This window comes from Pogoniulus pusillus, chromosome 28 (assembly GCF_015220805.1).
Source record: "Pogoniulus pusillus isolate bPogPus1 chromosome 28, bPogPus1.pri, whole genome shotgun sequence".
NCBI lineage: Eukaryota > Metazoa > Chordata > Aves > Piciformes > Lybiidae > Pogoniulus > Pogoniulus pusillus.
In genome coordinates, this window is record NC_087291.1 from 11,853,961 (window position 1) to 11,866,389 (window position 12,429).

Genomic DNA, 12,429 nt, shown 5'->3' on the forward strand with positions numbered 1-12,429 from the left:
ATACAAATTCAAATGCAGGTAGGAAAATCCCTGGATGTGTACTGACCCTAATGTGAAATCTCACACCCCAGAAACTGGTATGCAGAATGGAAACTGATGGCTAAGATCTGTCTGCATTTAATGTTTATTATGGCTTTGAGAATCTAAATAATTAACCTGTTTGCTTTTCAGGAGTCCAAAGCTCTGAATGAGGACAGCATCTCTGCTCAAGAATACTGATCACATGCATATTTACCTTTGGGGTAGCATTTGGACCTGTACTTTCCTAAATGGGGATGGCTTTCAGGAGTCTCAGGAGTTTCTTTAGCAGATACAGTTTCTCCATTTAACTTGTCTGTCATGCCAGGGAATATGTAGACCAAACAACCTTATGTCTTTACCATTCAAGAGTATTCTGTCTTTTGAAAAGAAACAACACAGAAAGGAAGTTGAATTCTCTTTCTCCTCATCCCAGAATGGTTGGATGTAGTTCATTTTTCAAGGCAGTGAAAAGACAAAGACTGGACAGCTGTAACAGTTCCATTTCTACTCAGGAATCTAGTCAGTATAAAAACTAAAGGACTTTCATTTGATCTTAGTCATTAGAACCAGGAAGGAGTGGTTGGACTGGATGATCTTGGAGGTCTTTTCCAACCTGTTTGATTGCATGACTATAGACTAGAAAATCCAACTCTGTGGTAATACATACTGTAGTCACCAGACAGAGACAGTAGCAGATAAAAATTATCTGATGTATTTAGTACAGGCACCATGTCTCCTCTGAAATGCATTGAAGCACAGGAATGAAAATGAACAATGATTGTTTTGACAACCTGTACCTTGATTGTTATTTTAGGGATTATTCAATGATTCATCCAACACAGGCGTATATGTCAATCACTTCTATGGCTTCTCTGTGTGCTTTTAACTGTGTAAATATTTTCCAAATATGATATTCTGGCCTTTATTTTGTGTTTCTGTGTTGTTCCCCTGACTGGAACAGTGGGAAGGATGACCAACCCCCGAGCTCCTCACTGGTAATCATCACCTCTCCAGAGAAAGCAGCTCTCTGCAAACCAGAAGTATTCACACTCAGGTGCTTTCACACAAAATCCTTTAGATGGGAGGCTTAAAGTAAACCCTTAAAGGGATCAGATTGTGCTCCTGGGGAGTAGTTACTTTTATGTTCACTTCTTTCTCTGAGGAAAGGATCAGCAAAACATCTGTTACAGGGTTTGGGGTAGTCAGAAAAAGAAGCTCTTGATAAACCTAAAGAAGAATGAGGGAGAAGGCAAATCCTAGGAAACAGATAAGCAATATTAACATGCTCTTTGCTGTTGTTTTATCAGCTACCAAGGATACTTCTCTCATATCTACCATTATTACATACCAATATAAAATCAAATTTAGCTTGCTGTAAAGCAAGCAAGAACAAAAAATCTAGGATTTACAGTAGCCTGAGAAACTTTAAATCTTCCTTCTCATGTAATTTGTGAGAGGTCAGAAAAAATTTGGGGCATTATGGAATAAGATAGGAGGTGATCCTGTACCTGAAGGGGACACTGTTGTAGGCATATACAAATGCAGTCCTCTAGATTCATTAGTGTGTAGCATTTTACACTAAGCAGTTCTAGCTCCATAAATTTCAATTGTATGACTCGTAAAACTTGAGGTAGTCCTCCAAATGTCAGATGCAAGACACCTCATCTATGCAAGAATTTTGCAGCTGTGAAGTAGTTTACCTGAGAAAAATTACCAAGAGTCATAACAGGGTAGGCAAGCAAACACGATTCCCATAGAATATACCTGCCTTGTCTTATATGTTTAAATGATATCTGGGAAAGAAGATACTAAAAGAATGTTATTTTGGATGTAAAAGCAACAGTTGAAATGTAGCTATATTAGGAAAGTGACCAGGAAGTTGGGCCCAGAGAAGGGCCACGAGGATGCTCAGAGGGCTGGAGCACCTCTCCTATGAGGAGAGACTGAAAGAGTTGGGGCTGCTCAGTCTGGAGAAGAGGAGACCCCAACGTGACCTTCTTGTGGCCTTTCGGTGTCTGCAGGGGGACTACAAAACAGCTGGAGAGGGACATTTTAGGATATCAGGTAGTGACAGGACCAGGGGGAATGGAGCAAAACTGGAGGTGAGGAGAGTCAGGCTGGATGTGAGGAGGAAGTTGTTGAGCACGAGAGTGGTGAGAGCCTGGCATGGGTTGCCCAGGGAGGTGGTTGAGGCCCCATCCCTGGATGTATTTAAGGCCAGGCTGGATGAGGCTGTGGCCAGCCTGATCTAGGGTAGGGTGTCCCTGGCCATGGCAGGGGGTTTGGAACTAGATGATCCTTGTGATCCCTTCCAACCCTGACTGATTCTATGATTCTAAGTCCTGGGCTCCACAATTACCACCTGCTGCTAAAGTTTGGTTGTTCACCTTAGAATTTCCAGGACAAATACATGAGAAACAAAGTACATTAAGTTTTGTGACAGTAGTCACTGGTGTCTGGAACTGTTTCCAGTAACAAATGCCCTGAGGATACAACACAATCAGCTGTTATGAAGTCCAAAAAATTATAAATTAGTTTAGCATAGAAATCTGTAATTTTGAGGAAAGGAGCCAAGTGAAGAACACTTTCTGCATCTGGCATCTGGTGAATAGCTGCTTTGTATGGCACAGAATGATATTGTGGGCAAAGAGTTGGATCAAACTGGAAACAAATGGCTTTAAACCAAGCCTTCTGGGGATTGAGAAAGAGCCTGTGTTGATAACAATATGAAAAACCTAAAACATGAGTCTCCTGGGAAAAGGGTGAACCACAAGTCATTGCTAGGAATATGACTGAATGGAGCTAAGTATAGTTTACTAAAGCTTTAGTGTGCAGATAAGCCTAAAACCACATCCCTCTGGGTAAAGAAAACAAACGAGATTATTATGTTATCAACTACAGGACAAGCAAAAAAAAATTAGTTATTCTTAATTTTCTAGAGATAGGAATATTAACCTTTCAATTCTTAAAATAAGCCTTTTTCAGTAGGAGAAACATAGAATTTGGATCTGCAATATTAAATTGACTCAGAATAATGATGAAATGTAGGTCTTCACCTAGTGTTAGGTGAAAGAAGTCTGTGAATTAACAAATGTTCTTTAAGTCCTAATGAGACTAAGGCAGCAACATGGTGCAATATAATTAACCTTTTCAATAAGAAGTTGAACTTGTTTGATTTTTACTGCCAGAAAAGAATCACTCTTTGGTAAGGGTGTTTTAAATTTGATGTGGAACAGCTTAAAGAAAGTCATGTCTGATTATTTTCCTCTGTTTGTTTATTATGTTCCTACTGTTGTTTTAAATAAAGTGATCTCTGCAGTGCTGAGAACAGAGTCAAACCCTGTAATTAACAGCTCTAGACATGGGCAACTCTGAAAGTATACAAATACAAAAGAAGTCTTGAGCCAAATCTGAGCACAATGAGTAAATTATTCTAAGAACCATCACTTAAGTGTCATCAGCAATACCAGGCTGCAAAGAACAAATTGTAAATTGAATACATGACCTTTTCTTTTCCCTAATTGCAGACACTGGGAATTTACAGAGCCTGAACTGCTTTAAGCTCTGAGATCCTAAATCTTTGTCAGAGAACATTTGGCCTGGGGCACCAGAGTATGTCTATGATTCCCTTTTGTAAACCCTGTGGCCACAATGATTTTGGGTTTATTCTGCTGCCACACTGTGCAGAGTGATGGGCATGACCTACCAAATGAGTTTGAAAGGCTCTTTTGACCTTTAGCAAGAGTGGGTTCTCTACTTTCCTGCCTCCCAGCTCTTTCTTCAGGTTAGCCTATGATTTTCATGTTAGCCTCTTAACCAAATGATCACACAGAAATCATATGGAAAACATCCAGATGGAAGAGATCTCAAAGATCATCCAGTCCAACCTCTAACCCAGCACTGTGGAGTCAATGCTAAACCATGTCATAGAATCATAGAATCAACCAGGTTGGAAGAGACCTCCAAGATCATTCAGTCTAATCCAGCCCTATCCAATCAACTAGACCATGGCACTAAGTGCCTCATCCAGTCTTTTCTTGAACACCTCCAGGGATGGCGACTCCACCACCTCCCTGGGCAGCCCATTCCAATGCCAATCACTCTCTCTGTGAAGAACTTCCTCCCAATATCCAGGCTATAGGTCCACATGCTGGTTGAACACCTCCAGGGATGGTGACTCCTCTGCTGCCCCATCCCAATGTTTGATAACTCTCTTTGCAAAGAAGTATTTCCTCGCATCAAGGCTGAACCTCCTCTAGCCCAGCTTGAAACCATTTCCTCTAGTCCTGTTGCTTGCCACCAAGGAGAAGAGGCTGTCCCCCTCCTCACTCCAACCTCCCCTCAGGTAATTGTAGAGAGAAATGAACACTCATTTTTCCTTTGTCTGACCAACTTCTGGTGGAAAGATCTGCTACATTCATCAGCAGGCACTGAACATTAGAACATTAACATTCTCCTGCATGTTTGTGCTCAATGGGTGTTCATGTTCATCTCAGAAGTCTCCCTATTTGAGGAAAAAGAGAAGGTGGCATTTCTATATTGTCAGGTTACAAGCTGCTGACTTCACATATACAAGAAACATAAAAATCAAACCCAAAAGCAGGTGTAGGAAGACAGTATTCCTCAGACAATGCCCAAACCCACAGCTTCTGTACACGTTGGATGGCCTCCAAGTTACCCTTGAAATGTAAAGCTTTAGTAGTGGCAAATGAATGATTCTTTTTTGCCTTGGGACATGGCAGTGGAAGAGTCAGGCCAAAAGATGGAGAGTGATGCATTTTGCTGCTTTCAAGTCATTACATTTAACTTGCACCAAAAGCCATTGCGGTGAAAGTTAAGAAGCTGTTACATCACACAGAGAGAGGAAACCACCCTTAGGTGATGTTCCTGAGATGTTTCCTGCAGCCACAATGCTTCATAGACCGGAAACCTTATTTATGTACCTCAGCACCCACGCAAGCTCCCTCTGCTGGGGGCTGCATCAGCTTAGAATCATAGAATGGTTTAGACTAGAAGGGACCTCAAAGATCATCCAATTCCAAACCCCCTCCATAGGTAAGGATACCTCTCACTAGAACAGGTTGCTCGAGGCCTCATCCAAACTGGCCCTGAACACCTCCAGGGAGGGAGCATCCACAGCCTCCCTAGGCAACCTGTGCCAGTGTCTCACCACCCTCACTGGAAAGAACTTCTTCCTAACATCTGGTTTAAATCTCCCCTCTGCCAGTTTAAACCCATTGCTCCTCATCCTGTCATTACAAGATCTTGTCAATAGTTCCTCCCCAGCCTTCCGGTAGGCTTCCTTCAGGTACTGGAAGGCCTCTGCAAGGTTTCCTCGAAGCTTTCTCTTCTCCAAGCTGAAGAGCCCCAACTCTTGTAGCCTGTCCTCCTAGCAGAGGTGCGGCAGCTCTCTGAGCATCTTTGTGGCCTCCTCTGGACTGGCTCCAACAGTTCCATGTCCTTCTTGTGCTGGGAGCTCCAGAACTGCACCCAGGATTCCAAGTGGGGTCTGAGGAGAGCAGAGCAAAGGGGCAGAATCCCCTCCCTTGCCCTGCTGGCCACACTGCTCTTGCCACAGCCCAGGACATGGTTGCTGTCTGGGCTGCACATGCACACTGCAGGCTCGTGTGGAGCTTTTCATCAAACAAGACCCACAGATCCTTTTTCCTTAGAGCTGCTCTCCAGCCATCCACCCCAGTTTAGCCAGGGAAAAGTTCAGACCTTGCTTGTTAAGCCAGAAGCCTACCTCAGTATTGAGGAAATTCTTTCTGTCTCTTGACTGAACTGGGAGTTAGGAACAGCTCCCACTAGTGTAGCCTGACTTGACAAGACAAAGCAGCATTTGTCTCTCAAATTCCTTTTCAAAGCTAAGTTTGAAAAGATGTGCTGCCAGTGTTTGTTTTGAGCAGAAAACGTGAGTCTTTTGTGGTGCCGCTGTGTTGACACGAGTCTGCTATAGAATCATATCATAGAATCATAGAATCAACCAGGTTGGAAGAGACCTCCAAGATCATCCAGTCCAACCTATCACCCTGCCCTATCCAATCAACTAGACCATGGCACTAAGTGCCTCATCCAGTCTATACTGCAGGAGAGCATTTTTGTTTCAATATGGCATTCCTGGTGGGCTCTAAAAAGTCTCTAAAAGGGTGCCTGGTGCTCCCATCCTCACCTTTCTTTCTTATGCAACTCCTGCCATTGCACAGAGTGCATTTGCCTGCATACATTTCAGATCAAAGCAACCTATTAATGCTTTAAGGCTTACTGTCCTGATCTACTCCTTCTTCTAATTGAGACGGAGGTTGTACCCTTTCCATTTCTGACAGACTTAAACACTCAAGCCTATCAGCTCAGAAGTGACAATTTCTGCCACTTCTCCATGTTTATACCACAGAGGTGTTAAACCATTGGACAGAGGATGTGTTACTATATTTGCTAGTCAGATAGAATAACAGAAATCCAACCACAACTGAAAAATCATATTTTCATTCTGGCACCAAGTTCTCACTGCTACAGCCAAATAGAGAAATATAGACCCGAAACTGACCTGAAACTACACCCACTGCTTCTGAGGCTGACAAAATCTTCAGTGCAATTTCTCCTCCTCCCACTGCAACTTTCTGTACTCCTGTGGCTTTTTAAATCCATAGGCTCACACACCCTCACAGAGCGACTGGATGAATCATCTTTCCTTCACAACTTCCCTCATGTCTAGCAACAACAACAACAAAAAACCCAGAAATATCAGCTTATTATCAGTCACATCTATAAAAGTGAGAGACAATCAAGGAAACACGACTTCTCAAAATGTCACCAGTGCCCCAAGTTCCATAAAGGGCTTTGAATGAGGTTACCCTTGCCTCTTGAGACAGTGTATGTTCTGCTGATTAAACTGTCAGTTCCTTGTCCAAGGGAAGTTCCCTGCCCAAGGGAAGTTCCTTCTTAAGGGCATCTGATCAATTCCATGCAAGAGCATTCCCACTGAGGTAATAGGCATATATGATTGTAAAGTTTAGCTCAGCTTAATAAAATGTCAGAGAACAGGGGAACACCCACTTCATTCCATGACTGCTCTTTTCAAACATGTCAAGTCAAAGGTGTTCTTGTAGTGCTGGCTAATGTCAGGAAGATATACGATACCCCTATGGGCTGTGTGAAAGGGAGCTCCATTCCAAAATGGGGAAAGGAAAGGAAAGGGAAAGGGAAAGGGAAAGGGAAAGGGAAAGGGAAAGGGAAAGGGAAAGGGAAAGGGAAAGGGAAAGGGAAAGGGAAAGGGAAAGGGAAAGGGAAAAGGAAAGGGAAAGGGAAAGGGAAAGGGAAAGGGAAAGGGAAAGGAAAGGGAGAAAGCAAGCCAAAGAAAAATAGTTAGAGAAAATTACAGCAAAACACCACTAGGGAAAGTTGTAAACAATGATGAAATAATCTTTCTTAGGATAATACATCAATCTTTGAACACCACGCTGCATACCAAACATAAGATATATGTCTGCTTTTCAGTAATAGGAAGCAGCCAAAGAAAAAAGCCAGCCCAGAAGGAGATAAGTTCCTTTAACTGCCTAGCTGTGGGAATACACTTTCACATGTTTTAAGGAATAAGGCAGGATATATGCGGGCATATTTTATTTCCTGCATTCTGTAAATGCAGAACAGTTTGTAGTTTAATTCTAATAATTAAGATGTTAATCTGAGCTTTGCTCTGAACATGCTGTCTGTTACCCCTACTTGTAGCACTGATTTTTAAAACTTACTTAAATATGAATAAAAGTCTATCTTCAGCAACTTTTTTTTTCCTTTTTTTTTTTTCCCTGTTGTCTTGTGAAATAGGATCACAAAATCACAGAACCACAGAACTTTAGAGGCTGGACAGAACTTCCAGAGATCATCGCGTCCAACCGCCCTGCCAAGGCAGGATCACCTAGGGTAGTTCACAGAGGAATGCATCTAGAATCACAAATTGGTCTGGGTTGGGAGGGATCTCCGAAGGTCATCTAGTCCAACCCCCTTCTCAGCAGTCATAAGGGGCATCCTCAACTAAATCAGGTTGCCCAGAGCTCTGTCAAGCCTCACTTTGAATCTTTCTAGGACTGGGGCTCCAACCACCTCCCTGGGCAAATTGCTGCCCTGTTCCACCATCCTCATAGTAAAGAGCCTGTTCCTAACATCCAGTCTAAATCTGCTCTTCTCTAGTTCAAAGCCGTTGCAAATTGTTCCTTTTGCAAAACATAAGCATGATAGTGGGGGATTTTTTTTTCCCAGTTGTATTTTATGTGGTACATGTAGCAGGGAAAGCATGTGTATCTGAGTTTTGTGGTTGGTGGTTGTAAAGATAACCTGTGACATTTCTGTTACTTGTGTGAGACTGAAGAAATAGGAAAATAAACCAGAAGGCTGAGTGTGAAACTCCATACACATATTGACTGGGCAAGTACTTAGTTATTTAGAGTGAAGTCTGCTGCAAACATTGCGGCACTATCCCTTGGTTCTTGGCAATTGCAGTGGAGTTGCTTGAGATACCTGACAAAGATGAAATGCTAGCCTCAGTGACTACTGAGGAATACTTGCACACTGGAATTTTTTTACCTGTACTAGGAGCCAGCACACTATTAATTTCCTTCTGAGAATTCACTCAGGACACATCACTTGAAGAATTTGAAGGGGGGGCACTTGAATACCAGGATGGATTACACAGAGATCTGTCTTTGTATTGTTGAAGCTTAGGAAACACAAAGACACAGCAGAGGAGTCGATTTGTACAGTACTGCCTGTTACTGTCTGGGACTGCCACAGTCTTCTCTAAATAGCTCATCTCATTGTTGTCTTTGTTGAAGGCTGCAGTGAAGTATTTCACCCTTAGAGATGGTTAGGAAATGGTTAAGCATCTGCCAGCTGGTTTTCTAACAAAAAATTTGTGGCAGGAAGATGAGAGTTTTTGAACACAACTTTTTGGTTCGCTATAGAAGAAGCACATTTCTTCATCATTCCATGCCTTTCGATTAAATAAGTACCCTAAAGAGCCTAATAGCCCTTTAACAGCTTAAATAGCTACAGCAAATAAAGGCATGTAATGCTTCTGACAGATTTTTATCGTCTATAACCACTTCAGAGAAGCAAATCTCTCCCTCCCTTCATTAATAGTCTGCATACTTAGTGCTTTCCATTACACAGTTAGACTTAATATCCAAATCACAATACTCAGGTGCCTCTGGAAATTGTAGTACATTCTGCTTTTTACACTCCCATGCAATAGCCAGGGAATTTCTTTAGATCTATTCCATCAAAATAAACTATTGGTGGCTCAGAGGAAGCACCATGCATCCCCAAAGACTGCATATGTAGGTAGAAGAAGAAATCTGTTAGTGAGAAGTGCTACAGATCATTATTCCCTGTTGATCTACCTTTGCCTGCTGACATGACAGCCAAAAAAAAAAACCCAACAACCCAGATTGCAGAGGCAATTTTATCTGTAGGTCTGTCAGTGGTGCACTGAACACAGGAGTGAAACATTACCTGATACTTATGTAATAGCAATCATTAGGCAAAAATTTTCTGGCAACTCAAAACTAGTACTGAAGTAGAAGAGAAAAACATTTTGGAGGTGTTTCTGATTCATTCAAAAGCCTGGCAAAGCTCTTAAATGGGCAAGTAATAGAAGCTGTTTGAGCAGCTGATGATATCAAATAATGTGACAGCGGGAAAAAAAAAAAGTCTGGAGCTTTTTCTTCATTTTTTCCTCAGATGATAGCTAAAAACTGTTAGACAACATGCTAGGGTACATCACACTGCTAGTACATGAATGATTTAATTACCTGTGTTTGTATTAATGATTTAGTTACCTGTGTTTGCACTAAATACAGACATTTCGTAGTTGCTGAAGATATGCATGTACACAGTGAGCCAATTAAGGCAGCCTGAAAGCTGAAATATTCACAAGCTGCCTGCCCAGCACAACATATTAGGAGGTTTTTAGTGACGTGGCTTAGAATCATACAATCAAACATGTTGGAAGAGACCTCCAAGATCATCCAGTTCAACTTAGCACCCAGCCCTATCCAGTCAAATAGACCATGGCACTAAGTGTCTCATCCAGGCTTTTCTTGAACACCTCCAGGGACAGTGACTCCACCACCTCCCTGGGCAGCCCATTCCAATGCCAATCACTCTCTCTGGTAAGAACTTCCTCCTAACATCCAGCCTAGACCTCCTTCAGCACAACTTGAGACTGTGTCCCCTTGTTCTGTTGTTGTTTGCCTGGCAGAAGAGAACAACCCCTACCTCAATAAGCTTGCAATCTAATGTTATGGTCCTATGAAAATTCTCACACCGAAACTTGGTGGAATTTCAGTTTCCATGCATGTTACAATATACAATGACAGCACTGTCTGGGCCATAGAGGGATTTCAAGAAGCCCATTTGTGTCCATCACTCTGTAGTGTGAATGTTCTTACCACTTCTCCAGAGCTATAGTGTCAAACTGTGTTACTAGTTGTGCTGGTTGTAAAGGAAACCATTCAATTTTGTGCATGTACAGAGCAAGGAAGAGCTGTCTGTTCCTCTCTCTGGGTGGCATGGGTGCACTTCTAGGGAATCTGCAAGCAGTGCAGGCCTGGGATGCTTTGAGAAGGTAAATACAAGGCGGTGCTTCAGTTTGGTGAGAAAGAGGTTGCATATCTTATTTAACAGAATTGCCCAATCCATCAAGTATGAGGAAGGTAAGGTGGCTAATTGATAGATATCATGGGGCATGTAACAGAAACACTGGAGATGTCTCCCTCCTTGTGAGAGTTGTCCTCAATTGAGATTGGGGATAGGAAAGTGTAGGGACACCAAAGCCTGAATTTCTAGTTCAGACATACAAACCTTATTTGGAAGCTTGGGATATGCCACCAGCAATAAGTAGTTCTTATTTGGTATTCCTGCTCCTAATAGATGCTCTGAAGAGTAATCATGTTGTAACATGTAAGACAGTTCCTATTACAGCCCAATAAATTGTAACTGAATAAGACAAAACCCCTCTCTGTTCTTTGGACTTAAAGTTAGACTTCCAGTTGAACAAGAGTTTCTTGGTATTCTAAGGAGCCTTTACTCTTATGTAACAGAAATGATTGTATTCTGTGGGATAATAATTTTGATTGTATCATTCCAAGTGATAGAAACAATCTGTCCTGTACCAAGAGTAAAGTGCACATCTGCAGCCCGGAAATTATGCAAATCACACACATGCAAATCTCACATGAAAACTTTCTCTCTAGATAGCAAACACGTTTGATCATACAGTTAGTGGGTGATGTGCCAGCTCCACTGCAACTCGGTGAACAGTGTTGTCACATGTCTTGTGATGAGCCTGTTCTCACTGGAGGAAATAATAAAGAATGCATATTTCATCCCTACACCACAAGCTATCTATATTTCAGCAGATGTTTTCTCACAGCAGAAATTTTGGAAACAAAAGCAAGTCTTTTTAACCACAAGATATGAATCACGCTGCAGTAGCGCAGAAACCAAGATTTTAATATGATGCACATTCAGAAATAACAGCTAAAGAATAAAGATAGCAGTCTATCATGATAACTGCAATTCTTAAGAACTTCTGGTGGAAATCTTGTTTGCTCTATGACCAAATTAAACTCTACAGTTACTTATGAACAAGGCAGATTTAATTTTTCTAGCTCTGAGGAAAAGGGGGTTGAGCCCATTTATTATCCTTTCTTGCAGACAGTTCTTATTTATATGTAGTCTCATATTTTAAATGACTCACTGAGTTATATGAAATTGAGATGCTACTTGCACTTAAATTAAAAAAAAAAATGAGTACTTTGGAAATTATAGGCTTTAAAAATAAAGTTCATTTCCATTTCTGGAGTCCTTCCATTAAATTTTGCCATATGATCTCCTGCATTGTTATTCTGAAGGTACTGGTAGATAGTAGCTGAATTTGAGCCAACAGTGTGCCCAGGTGGGCAGGAGAGCCAATGGCATCCTGGCCTGGATCAGGAACAGTTTGGCCAGTAGGACAAGGGAGGTTATTCTTCCTCTGTACTCAACATTGGTCAGGCCACACCTTGGGTGCTGTGTCCACAATTCAAGAGATATGTTGAGATATTGGAATGTGTCCAGAGAACGGCACCAAGGCTGGTGAGAGGCCTGGAGCACAGCCCTGTGAGGAGAGGCTGAGAGAGCTGGAGGTGTTTAGCCTGGAGAAGAGGAGGCTCAGGGCTGACCTCATTGCTATTTACAACTACCTGAAGGGAGGCTGTAGACAGGTGGGGTTTGGTCTCTTCTGCCAGGCAACTAGCCACAGAACAAAGGGACACAGTCTCAGATTGTGCCAGGAGAGCTGTAGGCTGGGTGTTAGAAGGAAGATCTTCACAGAGAGAGTGATTGGCATTGGAATGGGCTGCCCAGGGAGGT